General features: G+C 46.8%; 1 pseudogene; it reads right to left on the reverse strand.

Moving 5' to 3' along the window:
* Positions 1–15190: 15190 nt before the first annotated feature.
* LOC148162639 (uncharacterized) overlaps positions 15191–17404 on the reverse strand; it is a 60364-nt pseudogene continuing 58150 nt past the window's right edge.

The following is a 17404-nucleotide window of genomic DNA, read 5'->3' on the forward strand; positions in this document are numbered from 1 at the left end:
GTGGCTGCTTTCAAGCTAAAACAGCAGGATTGAGGAGTTGTGAGAGACTGTACTGACCACAAAGCCAAAAATATCTACTTACCTTGCCCTTTACAGGAAACGTTTACCTAATTCTGCTCTCAATAAGTGACATTTAGCTCTTTTTTATTTATTTTTTTTAAAGATTTTGTTTATTTCTTTGAGAGAGAGAGCGAGCGAGCATGAACGGGGTGGAGGGGCAGAGGGAGAGGGAGAAGCAGGCTCCCCGCTGAGCAGAGAGCCTGATGCAGGACTCGATCCCAGGGCCTGGAGATCATGACCTGAGCCGAAGGCAGATACTTAACCAACTGAACCACCCGGGTGCCCCAATTAGCTCTTTTTTATCTTCTAAATGTCTCTCAAATCATTCACACTTTCCTTCATTATTGTTTTTAAATTGTTAATCATGAGATATTTCAAACATACATAAAATTAGACTAAATAGTAAATAACCCACTCACATACCTACCACTGAGACTAAGCAGATGTTAACATTTAGCCAGATTTGTTTCATCTTGACTTTAAAAATGAAAAAAAAATACAAATACAGCCAAAGAACCCCTTCCCTTCCCCCTCTCCCCATCCCCAGAGGCTGTCATCATCTTGAAATTGGTGTGCTTCCTTCCTATTCATATTTTTGTAGTTACTACAAACTTATACAATTGGCTACAGGTTGAATAATTTTTACATAAGTACTATCATCATATTGTATGTATCTTTTGGTAACATATTTCTGCTCAGCATTATCTTTCTGAGATTTGTAGATACAGATACATGTTTATCTAGGTCATCCATTTTAATTGTATTATGGCATTTCATTTTATGAATTAACCACAGTTTATATAACCCAGTTGTGTAACAATCTAATGAGAGACAATTTGGTTGTTTCCAATTTTTCTTTTAACAGGGCTGTAATAAACAGCTTTGTATACATCTTCTTGCACACAAGCATATGAATTTCTCTAGGGCATGTTCCTAGGAGTCCAATAGCTGGTCAGAGGGCATGAGTGTGATTACTTATCTTCTGTTCGCCCTTCCAGATAACCACTCTTCACCCTTTCCATTCCTGCTCTGGATGCCAGGGAGCTGAATTATGTGGACCGATCAGCAGGCTCCCTTGCCTTCTGCTCCCCACTGTGTTTGGCCAGTGAAGGGAACCATCTGCAAAGGTGGAGAGGGGGAGGAAAGTGGGACCAGGGTATTTATTCCCCCAGACCCCTCTCCGTGGGATTGCAGCAGCCTGGCTGGGTCCCTCCGGTAAAGGTCACAGGTGCCTTCTCACAGCCATCTGTCCCAGGTTCCAGTGACTGCTCCCTCAGCTTTCTCCTGCAGGCCTGAGGGTGGTACGGTCCACTAACCCTAGCTCCTGGGGACTGCACTATTCCTTGTGCCTTTCCTGTACCTTGTCCATACGTTTCTAAATAGTCCCATTATTAAATGTGCCTCAAATTATCAAATCTGAGTGTGTCACCTGTCTCCTACCAGCACACTGTCCGGTACAATATGCATCTTCAACTGTACAGAGTCTGTAAATTGGTCCCCGAAGTGGCTGTAATAATCTGCACTTCCACAGATTCGTGTATGAGTCCCTATTTCCCCACATTCTCTCCAAAACTTGATGGGATTTGCTTAATGACTTTTGCCAGTGAGACTGAGCACGAGCATCTTTCTCTATGTTTATTGGGTTTTTTGGGTTTTTTTTCACCTGTCACATGCCTGCTCCTGTTCTTTTCGATTTTTTTGGCTTTTTCTTTTTCTTACTGATTGAAATGAGTCCTTTATATATACTGAGTGCTATTTCTCGTTGGACTGAGAAAAAAAATCTTCTCCCAATCTAGGTTTTGTTGTTGCATTTGACTTACAGTGTGTGTGGCTTTCAGTTTTCGGATGATCAGCATCGTCAATCTTTTTCTGGCTTTGCTTTTCATAATTTCTTAAATTCTTTCCTAACCCACTGCCATAAACATATTCTCTTATATCTTCTTCCCAAAGTTTTCTAGTTTTGCTTTTCTGTTTAGATGTTTAGCCTGTCTGGGATATATTTTTGTATTTGGTGAAAGGTGGGAATATAATTTTATTTTTCCATATAAATAACTAGTGTATTGGATAGCCCTTCTTACCTTCACCAATTTATAACGCCACATTGGCAGCATTTCAAGACACCCAATGGCACATGGGGCTGTTTCCCCTGTTTTGTTCCATTGGTCTATTTGTCCCTCACCCAGGACCACACAGTTTTTATAAAACATCTGGCTGTCTGGCAAAGTATCCCACCACCTCCCCCAAACCTGCTTCTTCAAGGACTTTCTCAGGTCTTTGTGCATTTGGGGTAAACCAGATCATGACAATTTTCTTCTGGCTCTGATTTTCTAGTAAGTTTAATGATAAATGAAAATAATATGTTAAAATATATATAATAAATGGTGTATAAATAATTTATAATTTTTTGCGTTAAGAAAATCATATGACTTGTCTTTTCATTCATTAACAAGGTGTAATACACCAACATATTTTCTAAAGTTGAACTGTCTTTGAATTCTAGAGATAAGCCTTATTTGGTTGAATTATTTTTCTTAATACAGCTGGTTTACCTAGGATTTTCACGTCTATGTTAATAAGAAGAATAACCGTATGATCTATTTCTTGTGTTATCCTTGTCCAATTTTTTGTGAAATAGCTCATAAGTGATAGCTTTCTCTCGTTTTGTATTATCTGACTTAGTTTTGAAAGAATTCTCTAAATTTTGAAGAATTCCTAGAACCCTCCCATAAAAAAAACCTATGCCTCGTAGCCTTTGAATTACATTATCAATTATCATTCTAGTTCATTTAATCGTTACAGGTCTAGTCAAGTTTTCTGAATCTTGCGGAGTCATTTTTAGTCCAATACATTTTTCTAAGCTGCTGTCTGTTTCATCCACATTTGCCAGCACATGATGTGGAGGAGCAGCTCCTCTATGACGGCCAGATGACCTTGCACCGTTCCTCACAGGCCACAGAGGCGAGGCTTCTCCATGGTCTGACTGCACCTTTTTTTTTTTTTAAAGATTTTTTTTTTTTTTATTCGAGAGAGAGAGAATGAGAGATAGAGAGCACGAGAGGGAAGAGGGTCAGAGGGAGAAGCAGACTCCTTGCTGAGCAGGGAGCCCGATGCGGGACTCGATCCCGGGACTCCAGGATCATGACCTGAGCTGAAGGCAGTCGCTTAACCAACTGAGCCACCCAGGCGCCCGGTCTGACTGCATCTTTACAGAACCCCCGTCATCCTCCTGAGGACATGGGGAGATAGGCGGCCATGTGGGGAGCTGTCGCAAGCCTCTTTACCATGCACTTCCTCTGCCTCACAGAACACTCCCTATTTCGTGACAGGTTGCCATGAGACAACAAAATTTTGCTAACTGAATGAAACTCAGACCTCCCGTCTCCAAATCCAGCAAGCTTCCCTCAGTCCCACACTTCCTCCTTGTCATCACAGAAAGGACTAGAGCCCACCTGGACCGGCCCGACCCCCCAAGCGCTCCTGAATCCCCGGTCCTCTCCCCAGGTCAGGGTCTAGTGAGGCTTTTGCCCTGGGATACGTCCATATCCACTGCTGTGTCCCTCTCTAGGCATAGTGTCTGCCACAGGGCAGGGCTGATCTCAGGTGCTCACAAACCCGGGGTGATTGAAATGGATTGGCTTTTTGATTTGAGAGGCCTCCAACACCGAACAGTGCTGACTCGGGGAATCGCAGCTCCCACAACGGCTCATACATCAGGACCTCTTTAATGGGGAATTGTGGAAATGTGCTCCCTGGAGCTGTCTTAATTAAGATTGCAGCCTCTGAGTGGACTCTCCCCGCTATCCTCTCCTCGTCTTCGCTCCGTGACACCTAGGGGCGGAGTCCAGCTGCCTTTGACAGGGCTTTCCTTCTTCCAACATTTCTGCTGACAGGCTCAGTTTGGAAACAGTTGAGCTGGTTGGGGATGGTGGCCTTTCGGCCAGTATGAGCTCCCTAATGGGAAACCCAAATGAGTGAATAATAAAGATCTTGCGGCCCCGTGCTGCCTAGTTGTCAGGAAAGGCTGCGGCTGAGGTTGGAAATAGGTAGAAGATAAGATAATCAGGTTGATGGCTTGATCCCGGCACCCACTCTCTCCACTCGCATCCTAATGCCAGTTTGTCCTGGAGATTATATTCCAACCAGAGACTAGAGGTGGACTCCCGCCCTTCCCACCACCTGTTGGCTTCAGTCCCCAACCAGAGGGCAGGCTGGGTCCTAGCCTCCCAGGGGAGGAAGGGCCGCCATTCTTTCTCTCTCTGTGCACAAGGACATCTTTTTAGTATGCTCAGGGAACACAAAAGAGAACTGGGCTCCAGGAAAGTCTGGCTTCCCGAGGCAAGAGTCCAGACCCAGCCCAGAGCCCGATGCCACCTGACAGCTTCCTGTCAGCCCAAACTCCCTCACTCAGACTGGCCCTGGATTCTCCATCACCATGCTCAGTCCTCTGGTCACGTCTTCACTCAGCAAGTGTTCACTAATGTGTGTGAGGTCTTGACACTCTAGTTCCATGTCCTTCTTCCCCCTCCCCCGCACACAGTTTTAAAGTTTATATAAGATAATTTCCAAAGCACCTTTTTTACCAGGTATGACTCATCTTTCAGTTCATGGCTGTAGGTTTCTCCAGTTCCTAGCTTCTCCAGGGAATAATTTAAAAAGTGTAAACAAATATTTAAATCATTTGGGAGCTCACTATATAAAAGCTCTAGGGGTGAGCTTCTTGTAATGATGTGGCCATTCCTTAAATCATCTGTGGGTAAAACCTCCTTAAACAGGAGGGCTCTTGGGTAGAAATCTACTTGAGTGAATAGAGCCATGAAACTGCACCAGGCAGGACAAGAGGGGAAATATTGTGTATCCATTTGTCCTTTATATATTCAGCTGCCCTCACTGGTTCACAGGGGATATCAGAAATCCTAATCCCAGAAAACAGATCCTTCGCACCTGAGTCCCTGGCCCTGCTTCTCCAGCCTAACCCTTTCCAACAGCTTCCTGCTTCCCAGATCAGTAATTCTTCGAGTGTGGTTCCTGGGCCAGCAGTATCGGCATCACTTGGAACATACAAGAAATGCACATTAGCAGGCCTTACCCCAGGCCTACTGAATCAGAAACCCTAAGGGTAGGGCCCAGCAATCTCTGTTTTAACAAGCCCTCCCAGTGATTCTGATGCACACAGTTTGAGAATCACTGCCCTAGATGGGGGCACCCCCTTAGCAAGATCTGCAAGGCCCTCCACGGAGACACGGGCGGCCCCAAGGAGCCGTTGCGTAAATTAGAAGTACAGCCTCCTCTGGGAGGACGTAGCTACAAGCATGCGCTTGCCGAGGGGAGTCAGAGATGTATTTCAGCCCCTCGCCCCCTCGGTAGGGTGTGCTTATAAAGCCAACAGCCTGCACAATCATACCCGGCAGCCCTGCCCGCAAGACCAGACCCTCCAGCCTCCTCACCCCTACGCTCCAGCCACTCCGAACATTTTCCAATTCCCCGAACACATCACGGTCCTTCGTGCTTCCTTCTCGCCTTTGCCCAAGCCCTTCCCTCTACCTGGAATGCCTTTCCCCTGTCTCCCACCTAGAAAACTCCTACAACCTTTAAGAGCCAGCTTGGCCGTCTCCTCGGGCTCCCTTGTCACATTGTGCTCGCCTCTCACGTTGTTCTTGCCTCACTGTGTTCTCACTGTTCCTCGCATTGTCTCTGCCCCCCTGCACAGGCAGGAGGGATGTCTGATCCGTCTCTGTGTCACAGCGTCACATTCATACAATGGCAGAATACCAAGCGTCAGTTCTCTGTCGGGTTCTTGGCACTGGAGGTGCAGTGAAGGTCATGTCAGGTAGGCCAGCCTCATGGAGCTAATTCATAATTAAGTGAACACTCCAAAAGGAGGGAAGGGGGGAGGGGAGAAGCAAGGCCTTTGCCAAAGTGGGGAGAGGCAAATGCTTTTCTGAATGATTTAGAAGCTGCCTTAAAAGCAGGGTGACTTCCTCTAGCTCTGGGAGGACAAATTCCTGTCCTCTCCAGATTCGTTTGTGAAGGTGAAAAAAACGAAGACCACTCCCAAGCAGGAAAAAAAAAAATCTTCCATGGCAGGAGGGATGTGTCCTCCCACCGGGCGTGGTTCAGCCCCAGCCATTGAAGGGCCATCTTGCCGTCCAGAACGTTCAGTGCCACGCCCACGGCAGCTGCAGCCAGGAGTCTGAACAGGGATAAGCCCAGATGAGGAGACTTGATGCCTCTCCTCCTTATAATTAAGGCTCTAATCACTGTGTCAGGACTCCAATCAGGTTGGCATGCCCCTCCTCAATTAGCCGCTGATCTAATTATAAGGCATGAATTGCAAGTTTCCGCTCACTTCAGTAATGCAATAATGGGGTTCCTTATGGAAGCCATTTGACTTCTGAACTGATTTCTACACCCAGTGAGCAATGAAGGAATAAAATAGGAGTTCAGTTTACATGCAGAAAACATGAGTCTCTTCAAAGGAAAAAAATAGGTTTGAAGGTAGAAGGGGAGTGATATAAAGAGGTGCTTGCCATCATCCAGAGGGAAAATGCTCTGGAGCAAGGCGGTGGGGATGCGGAAGTCACCCCAGACAGACATATAGAGATGTTTGGAATATAGACCTTGATGTGGGAAGAGAGAGTGAGAGGGATCAGGAGGGAGATGAAGGGGTCTAGTCTGGATTCTGAAAGTGCTACAGGAAAAGCTAGAACAGACTTTCCAATAGACAGACTTGATTAGTACACTCCGCAGCCTGAGCCCAGAGGGTGTACATGCACACACGTACACACCCCCATGCACACACGCACATACAGGCACACATGCTGACGCTGAGCCCAGCCCCACTTCCCTTTATTGGCATGACTGTGCTATAAGAGACCGCCTTTCGGAAAGCTCAACAGAGCTAAATCAAAGCCCCATTCTGTAGCCCCAGCTTCTTCAGTTTCTCCCTGTAATAACAAATTGTGACCCTTTGCTCCGTGGTGCAAAAAAGCCTCTCCGGGGGCAAGAAAGCAGATAGTGTGGCCAACAGAAAGGAGGGAAAAGAAGCTCAGTCGTGGTGCTGATCCAGTGTGCTAAAAAGGCCAATGCCCACATCCTTACCAGAATTCGGAGTAGACGCACACAGACATGAACCCACATTCACAAATACATGTAATATATACAGAGACACTCCGACCTGCAAGACATGCACACATACACACATACGGAGGCTTTCTCGCTCACAGAATCACATACAAATACACAGAAAACATAAACTTGCACACACGAACATCACACAACAAACAGGCACTCTCTGAAATACATTCATTCACTTAAAACAGTTTTGAAATAATTATTCAGAAAATTAAAGCAAAAAACAATTTCATGCTAATTATCTAGATTTTTTTTAAATAAATAAAATAAAAGTGCATTGTTTCATTGAATGTGCTGAACACTCTCCAGCTATAAAACATCTTGTATGGGTGTGGCCCGTTTCACTCAGCAACGGAAATACACAAATGTTATCTCCTTGACACCTCACAGGGCTTTTCTGTTGGCGTGTTTCTTTGTCATTTCCACATGCCTTTTGTGCTGGGTGCTGGCTGTAGTGCTCAGCACTATCCCAGCCCTTCTTAGCTCTTTCTCTAGCCCCAGAAGCTGGAAACCGAAAGACTACACTTCCCAGATTCCCATGCCAACAGAGTTCTGGTTTCTATTCCACTAATAGGAGACATTCCCATGAGATTCGGAAGGTGGAAGACATTTAGCAGGCAGGTAGGCGTTGGCAGGTGCAGGCAGGAGGTTTTGCCGTGGTTCTGTCATCCATCCCCCTGTGAGTTACCCACGTCAGGGTTTCAGGTGGCAGAGATCATTGGTGGTGGGAATTCTTGTAATTTGTATAACTGCCTGATTTTCTGAGACTATCAGCAGTTTTCTCAACCTTTGCTCTTCCAAGCCCTTCAAATATTTTTTAAACATCAAGTTCCATGTATCAGTTCCTGTCTGCACGGAATACCTTACGTAGTCTTCCGGATGGATACAAATGTGCATACCACACACGCGTAAACATCATTTTTCCCCTGTCAGGTCAAACACATCTTCATGAACAGTGAATTAAAAGGAATGCTTTTATGTAGTGCCATCAGATTTGTCTATTTGCTTATGCTCTCTGTATCCATTTCCTAGGGCTGTCATAACAAAATGTCACAAACTGGCAGGTTCAAGCAACAGAAATGTGTTGTCTTACAGTTCTTGTGACCAGAAGTCTGAGATGAAGGTGTGGGCAGGGTTGGGTCCTTCCGAGAGCCGTGAGGGAGAATCCGTCCCATATCCCCCTCCCAGCTTCTGGTGGTGCGCGGGCCCTCTTTGGGGTACTTTGGCTCCTGCTGAATTACTCAGATCTCTGTCTTCATCTTCATGTGTGTCTCTGTGTCCAAATTTCCCCTGTTTGTATGGACGCCAGACATACTGGATAGGGTACCCTAATGACCTCATTTTAACTTATTACCTCTGTAAAGATCCAATTGCTGAATAAAGTCACATTCTAAGGCACAGGAGGTTGGATTGCAACATATCATTTTGAGGGGGACACAATTCAACCCACAGCACTATCCAATTCCAGGTAAATGCCCTGCAGCAGTCAGTTGGATGGATCACTCAGGAATTCAGAGATGATTTAGGCTAGAGATAGAGTTGGAAGGCTCAGCCAAAAGTGGCTGGCAAGTTCAATCAGAAAGAATAAAAAGGGTAAGAGAAGAGGTCTGAACGCAGAATCCTGGGGCACACCGACATGTAAATCCAGGGTGAAGGAAGAGAAGATTGTGAAGAAACCGAGGAGTAAGAAACATGGAGAATTCAGTGTCCCAGAGCCAAGAGAGGGTGAGATGAGGCATGAGGATGGAGAACTAGAACATGAGGTAGATTGGACTCCAGGCTTGCACAGAGGTACATGCAACGTGCTACTTCTGGAAACTCCATCAGGACCCCATGGACTAGCCAGCAGTGCTCAAATGCCACTATGCCATCCACTCATGGCCCTGGACCTCCCTGCCCCTCCACTCCTGGGCCCAGGTCCCACTAGCCCTCTGCGGAGGGTCTTCTAGTTTGAGGGAGGAGGCAGTTTCCTCACTGGACTCGTCGGGAATCTTTTAGAAGTGTTTATGAGGCTAGAAGTAACAAAAATCAAATTTGAGACTTAAGCAAAAAATAAGGACACATCACTGGAGTAGCTCACAGAATTACAGCTTCAGGAGCCAAGGTGGATTGGGTTCCCTGAGAAGTGGACTCTGAGATGAATATTAGCATGGAGGGAGTTTGGTAGGGAGAGCACAGGACTGGAAGGGATGTGGGGAGAACTCGAGTACCTATCACTCTTGACAGAAGCCCTGGACCACGACTGGGGGTATTCTGAAGCTGGGATGATCCTTCAGTGCTGGGACAAGGGTGCCGAGAGTTTACCCCCTCACATTTGCCAGTTGTCCTGAATGGAGGCAAAGGCCAGGACTTTGTAACCCACCGGAAACGGGGGCATGACCTTAGGCAAGGCGACTCTTGTCAGCTGAGGCAATCCCCGCAGGAGACAGAAGGCTCCGAGCCTTCGGCCTGCAGCTTGAGGTAAACAGTCCTTTGTTCCTATTACGGACCGGAAGTGTGTGCCCCCCCCAAAATTCATATGTCAAAACCCTAACCCCAACGTGACTATATTTGGAGATAGGACCTGTGAGGAGGTAGTTAAGATGAAATGAGGTCGTAAGAGTGGGCCCTAATACAGTAGGACCGGTGCCCTAATACAGAGAGGAGGAGACACCAGAGTTCTCCGTCTGCCCTGAGAGGACTCGGTAAGAAAGCAGCCATCTGCAGGCCAAGGAGAGAGCTCTCACCAGAATCTGGCCGGGCTGGCTTTTTGATCTGGGGCTCTTCAGTCTCCAGATCACTGAGAAAATTAATTTCTGTTGTTTAAGCCACCCAGTCTGTGGTATCTGGTTAAAGCAGACCAAGCTAACACAATTCCTGAAGGAGAATGTGGGCCGCACACAACCAGGTCCAGCGCAGGAGCTGAACCAGGGACCCAGCTTTCATCTCTGCTATCTGTCTGTCTGTCTTTCTCTCTCTCTCTCTCTCTCTCTCCACCTCTGCTCTTTTTCCCCAGTTGTGAGATAGAACCTGACTGCCTGTAGGTCCTCATTCTTCCAAAGCCATGACCCAAGAAGGAAAAGAGCTGTCGTCCCTCAGGCTACAATTTGGAAAACCCTGGGAAGCCCACACTGTGTACAACCTCCTAGACCAATTCTGAGCCCAGTGGCATGGGGTACCATGACTCACCTTGCCCTTGGCCAAATAGGCCAGATTTGCTATCAAAAGGCGAAGGAGTGATGGGAAGATACCAAGCAGGAGAAGACATGAGACACGAACCTTTTATTTTACCAAGTATTTGCTCAGTCAGATTTCAGTAAGGCACCAACCCTGTGACACCAAGCAAGTCACTTCCCCTGTCTGAGTTTTGCTGTGCTCATCTGTCCGGAGATGGCTGTGGTTGTGTGGGGATAGGCCTACCTAGCACGAGGCTGGCACATAGTAACTGTCCAGTAAAAGATAGCTTCCGTTATTTTATTGTCTGGGTACTGCCGTAAGAAAATATAATGCTGCATCTCCAACTTCAAAACATGGAGGAAAAGCGAAGTCCCACTGAGGGCAATAATATTTGCGCCAGGTCCAAAAACTACTACAGTTACATGAAATACGCATTTTTCAGATAAGGAAACGGAAGCCCCGAGAAGTTAATAACTGGCATGATATCCCACAAAGAGAAGACAGGGCTGGATCAAGAACCCTGAACTCTAGTGATGTACCCGGGTCCGCTGCATCCCACCATTATCTCCCCGCACAGCCCTCAGCCGGGACCTGACTCACACCAGCCCAGGTATGCAGCCTCCGGTTTTTTTTCTCCCGGACACCCCGCCTGTATGGTCAAGCCCAGGTCCACTCAGCAAGTGTTGCTGCAATGGAATTGAAACCCAGTGGGGTATCTGGAAAGCAAGTGGGGTATCTGGAAGTAATAAACTTCCAACTGCTTGTTCATTTGGCACCCAGTGGGGGTAAGCACACACTCCTCTCATCTCTCTTTCTTAAGAATCAATAAAAGTTAGTGATGCATTTAGCAGAGATCAAATGCATGAAATTCGGTTCCTTTTTTAACCTTTATGGGACCAATACTTTGGTCACATTTCTAAGAATTGCTCCAGGTCATTCTGACCCATCATTTGGTAATTGCATTGCAATTTTAAACACCGCTTCTCAGTGGACTGAGAAGAGACGCATTTGATTGGCCAGGGGAGGTGCGAGCGACCAGGAGAAAATAGCATCTTTGGCTGAGCTCTGACGGCTGAATGACCAAGCAGGGGTGGGCATTCCTGGCAGAAGGAACCAGCGTGACAAAGGTGTGGAAGAAAGGAACACAGATGTGCTTGGGCTGCAAGGACTAGATGAGTTTGGAGATGCTTTCGGTGAGCGTCCGAGTGGGCAGGGGTTGGGCCGGGGCTGGTCGCAATAGCCCAGCACTACCCACAGGCTAAGGCAGAGGCAGTGAGACTGCAGACACAGGCGTTTCAGAGTCTGAAACAATAGCATTTGGGAACAAACTTCTCCTCTCTGATCCTGACATGGGAGGGCTGGAGGAAGATGGGCCTGAGTTCAAATCCACTGCTGCCATCAACTTAGTGTGAGATTTTACACGTGTGTTTTTTTTAACCCCTTGGGGAATCACTATCTTCTCAGCAGCTGGAGGCAACAATGCTCCCCTTTGAGTCTGCAAACTCAATGCCTACAGGTGCCAGGCAAGGACAATAAATGACTTGTCCTGGGTATAAAAGAACAACGTCTAATGCTAAAAGTAATCAAACTCAAAATATATTAAAAAGATTGTGCATGCCAAACAAAACACACTTAGCCAGCATATAACCAGGATGTGAATCCCTGACAACCTCGTAAGATTGTCCTGAGAAGTAAGTGGGCTGATGTGGAGGAAATGCTTCACATCATAGAGAAGCTAGACAAAAAAAGAGTCCATGTGCTATGATTCATTTACAGGAAGTTCAAGAACAGGCTAAACTAATCTGTGGTGACAGGAATTGGAATAGTGTTTCCCTGGGAGCAGCAGGGGCACTGACCATGGAGGATGTAAGGGAGCCTTGGGGTGGGCTGGAAATTTTCTATAGCTGGTTCCAGGTCTGGGTACCTGTGCGTAAACATGTATAAATATTCACCGAGCTATACGCTTGAGCTTTGTGAACTCTACTGAATAAAAATTTCACTTCAATCAAAAAGGACATTTTAAAAGAGGTCGCTTCACAGAGAAATAAGTACTGAATAAATGGCTGTTTTAGTTGTTATTACCATGACTACTTTTACTATTACCATTATGAGAAGGAGGAGGATTTAGCCACAAGGTCAATAAACCAACTAAATGAACAACAAATATTCACCAAAGACTTATGTATTGTATTTTCCAAAAATGACTATATATATATATATATCTCCCTGCCATGAGCTCTTGCTACAAGGTGAGTTTCGTGCCTCCCACCAAGAGGTGGGGTCTATGTCCCTCCTGTTGAATCTGGTCTGGATTCATGGCTACTTTCACCAGTGGAGTACAGAGGACGTGATGCCCTGTGACTTCTGAGATTAGGTCATAAAAGCAATCAGCTTCCGCCTGACTCTCTCTTGGAACACATGCCTTGGGAACCCTTCTTGCCAATATGTGAAAGTCTGGCTGCCGGGAAGGGGGCCATGCTGGAGAAATCACATGGAGGGACCACACCAAGAAAGATGCCTGAGGAGACCTGGCTGTCCCAGGCCCTAGCTGCTCAAGTCTTCTTTTCCCAGGCCTTAGACACAGGAGCCCAGAAGCCTTTAAGATGCCCGGACATCATCTGACTGCGACCTCACGTGAGACCCTGAGCCAGAATCACTCAACCAAACTGCTCCTGAAACTGAGAGACGATAAGTAGCTATCATGGCTTTAGCCAATAAGCGTTGTGGTGTTTGATTTATGTCAGCATCAACAGATAACTAATACAGATTTTGGTACCTGGAAGTGAGGAGAGGGTGCTACTATAACAAAAAAAAACTAAAAATGGAGCAGTCACTCTGAGGGCAGAGGTTGGAAGTGTAGGGAAGAAATGTGGAATCTGATGTTCTTTGAGGAGGCTGCCCATGAGGGCTTAGGGGAGAGTAGGGAAGATAATATTGGAAGACGGAGGAAAAGGGACCTTTGCGAGGTAGTGCGTTACTCGGCTCAGGCTGCCATTACAAAATACCACAGACTGGGTGGCTTACAGAATGGAAGTTTATTTCTCACAAAAAATGGGAATGGAGGCTGGAAGTCCAAGATCAAGGGGCCAGCCAACCCGCTCACTGGTGGGAGCTCTCCTCCTGGCTCGCAGGTGGCCACCTTCTCCCTGTGTCCTCCCGTGGTAGAGAGACCGAGCTCTGGTGTCTCTTCCTCATAGTGACACCAGCCCTACAAATTAGGGCCCCACCCTTATGACCTCATTTTACCTCCATCTCCGCCTCACAAACTGTCTCCAAATGCGGTTCCATTAGGGGTTAGAGCTTCGATATATGAGCTCTGAGGGACGTAGCCATCCCGCCCATGACACATAGTGAGGGAAATCATAGCAACACTGTCTTTTGTGACAAAGCGGAAAGTAGGAAGCGTGCTGAATGAACTGGATGATGTACTAAAGAAAACTTCCAGGCAACACGTCAGACATACCTCCCGTCTTGTGGTTGCTTATAATAAAATGTGAAAGGAGAGAAGGCGGGTTAAAGAAAGAACGATTGAGAACAAAGGAGCCAGGACTCGCTGAGTTTGAAAATAAAAATGTCTTATTCCTAAGTATTCCAGACAGGAGTAATACTAAAATGTTAAATGGCCTCCAGGCAAAGATCAAATCTAGGAAAATATCGGGAAAATGTGGTCTAAAGATAAACCTGAGGGAGCCAACATAAAACCCTTTATTAAGATCTTGGAAATATTTAAGGCAGTGATCCAAACAGGGAAAAAAAAAAAAAAGTGCCTCATAGATCCTTACCGGTAACCCGTAAGGTTTCTGGCAATCTTAAGTGCGGTGCCCCACAGCAGGTTTACAGGAAACCCGAGGTAGAAATGGGCTGCTCTCATTCACATTTGTGGTCGCGACTTTGATCTCATGGAGCGAGCGCCAGTCAGAGGCACAGAAAACGCCCAGTGATTCTAAGGTGACTGCAATGTCTGAAACACTGCCTGTGTGCGCTAAAAGGTACAGAGGCAGTGCAAAAGGAAGCTAGGTCTTTGGCCCTCCAACCTGCTGTCAGAAAGCAGGCTGAGGAAGAGACTTAGCTACAATGACTGTTTCTTACGGAAAAGAGAGGCAGGTGCAGAGGATATCTGCACCTGAGCCCAGAGGGTGGAGCCAGGAGCCATGGAGAGCCATTCCCAAGCAGCAGTGCTGAGTTCTAACCCAGAAAAGACCCATGTGCCCAGAGGAATTTCTGAATTGCTAAGGATCCCTGTGAATCTCCCATTCTTTACCCTCATTTTTTTTTTTTTTTACAAGAGGACCTGTAATGGTTATCCTATGCCTGTCTTACTGCTACATATTAAGTAGAGGGAGATAACGTGTTTCTTTAGTCCACAGGCCCATTGATCCGGAGGAATTGTACAGGAAGAGCTGTAGGTGAGAAATTCACCCAAGGAGCGATTAGATGACAAGGCGCAGGACTTCAAGTTGATGCTGCAATGTAATGAGACTTGAGGGCCATGGAAAGGGGTGAGTGTATTTTCATGTGGGAAATATATGAACCCTCAGGAGCCAGAAGGTAGACTGAAGTAGCCAACCTCCCATGGCCATTCTTGCCCCCGAGAAGGGATTCCTTCTTGCACTGCCTCAGGTTGGCCCTGGGTGACCCAATATGTTACAGAGAAAATAAGGTAGGTCTTAAAGCCTTGCCGCTTCTTCTTGGACTCTGATCTTCTGCTCTAAGGGAAGCCAGCTGCCATGATGTGAAAAGGCTCATACTGCCCTGTGGAGAAGAGCGGAGGCCCCTGCCATTCGGCAGCACCAGCTGCAGCCCTGTGTGCAGACCGCCTGGGGAGTCGAACCTCCAGCTCCAGTCAAGCCTTCAGATGGGGGCAGCCCTTGCTGCATCTGACCGCAGCCTCCTGAGAGATCCTGAGCTGGAACCAGCCAGCCACACTGCTCCAGAACGTGACCCCCAAAGGAATTGTGAGGGAGAAAAAAAATGATCATTGCTGTTTTAAGCCACTCAGTTTTAAGGCAACTTGTTACACACCAGTAGATAACAAACACAACTCTATAGGGTATGAAAAAGGGAACCCAATGCAATCACTGGCAGAGGAGTAAAAAGAAAGTGGGCAGACCCAGGAGAACACACACACACACTCAGGCAGCATGAGGTTCCCTTGGCAAGCATGACAAAGGGCAGCTTCTCTCTCTTAGCGTAGTGTTGGCATTGAGGGTCAGAAGGTGAGGTGCCTGGGGACGGTGAGACTTTGGGAGACAATTTCAAGAGGTGAGCTGGCCACCTTAGATGGGACTAAACCCTCCTGGGTCCTGGCTTTATTGTTGCAAAGGAGGCCTTGCCATTTACAGAGCTATTTTGCATCCATCTGTCACAATGTGACAAAGGCAGGTCCTCGCACAGAGGACAAAATTGAGGGTCGCACTGGGTAATTGGTTTGTCCAGGCCCTGGGCACTTTCTGTTCCTGTAACAGCTCTCAGCAGATCAGAGCTGCCTTTGCCTGCCAGAGGAATCAAATCACCCAAAGAGTCTCAAGACCAGGCCAGAAAGACACATTAAGGAACAACATGAAGAGGAAATGCAAGCCAACTGCTCTGATGGGGACCCTCAGTCAGCAATAACAGACGCTGGCTGCCTTTAAACCATCTTTCACACCTATTAAATCTGTGCCTTGGGATGCAGAAGCTGAACTAGTGTCATTGTTCAGATTCTGTCCCTCTTTACCATGTGGCCTCAGGCCTTGGGTCTTTGAACTTCATCCATATTATGTGGGGTTCCACCGGCTGGTCTCTTCGGCTCCCTGTGGCTCTGACAATGTGGGATTTGCAAGGAAACCATGGGAATGTCAATACTGATGTTGGCATAATAATACCAGGCCATTCCCAGTCAAGGCTCCAATTTACAAAATCAGTGCCAAACAGGAAATTGCAGGCAGTAATTTATTCTGAATTTTCCCACCATGGGACTCAGTTTGTATACGTTGCTACGTGGACTTTAATAAAATAGTGAACAAGGGAGGTTTCTGCCAGCTTCCCCAGCCCCCTGACCTATGCTCCCCTTTCTGCCAGACCCCCCTGGAGAGAGGACCTCCCCGGGACTGCAGCTGTGATCGGGAATAAATACAGAGAGTCAGGTGGGAGGTCGTTTGCAAAAACAACACAGCCTGTAAAATAAAATGGGGTGGCATAAAATAAAATAACACAATATGCAATAAAATCATAAAATGACCAAGCTAAATTAATGTCAGAGGACCCTGTCTGCCCAACACCCACTCTTGGTCTCTATATTTAAAAGAAGGAAAACAAACTGGAGTATCTGCCTGTCTAGCCCTACCCAGCTGACTTGGCCCACCTAGGCCCTGGGGCAATGGGGATCATCATGGCAAAACAGTAAGATGAAGTGGGGTCTGTGTTGACCCCATAGACAGTGCTGGCACCTGCTCTGCTGGGCTTGGCTCTGGGGGCCCAAGTGAGCACTGAGCTGCTACTGCATTTTCTAGCAGCCATTATCCCTTCCCAGAGAAGGATAGCAAACCTCTACTCTCTCCCTATTGCATCAGTATCTGCAATAGCACATAGGACCAGAAACAGCTGGAAACACAAAAACATACTAATGAAAACTCAGGAATGTGAAAGCTAACCTTTGATCCCCCAAAGCAGAGATGCCTAAGAGCTTTGGGCTGGGGGTGCCTCTGCTCTGAACAAGGAGATGAACAGCATGGAGCTGCATGGTCCTGAGCTGGCCAAGGAAGCAGAAACAGTTTAGCAGAATATGCAGAATCATGACAAGGCAGGGCACGGGGGAACTGGATGGTGCTTAAGTCACTTGTGTCTAAAGAGGTCAATGTCACCCCTGGGAGCGAAGGTTGGCAGTGAGCACACAGCTGTCTCTGAAGGGAAGCCTCATATTGTGTGTGGCTGATGCAAGTACAGTTATGATTAGGTTAGCTGTTTGAGTAAACAAAATACAATGGGCTTGCTTCTTAGCTCATCTATTTGTTATCTTTACAAATTCCTGAACAAAGGGTGCTTGCTGACACCTTTAAGGCACTGACTAAACTATGAG

Source organism: Eumetopias jubatus, unplaced genomic scaffold (genome assembly GCF_037043125.1).
Source record: "Eumetopias jubatus isolate StellerSeaLion01/CBP00866 unplaced genomic scaffold, mEumJub1_p1.0 scaffold_13, whole genome shotgun sequence".
In the NCBI taxonomy this organism is placed as follows: domain Eukaryota; kingdom Metazoa; phylum Chordata; class Mammalia; order Carnivora; family Otariidae; genus Eumetopias; species Eumetopias jubatus.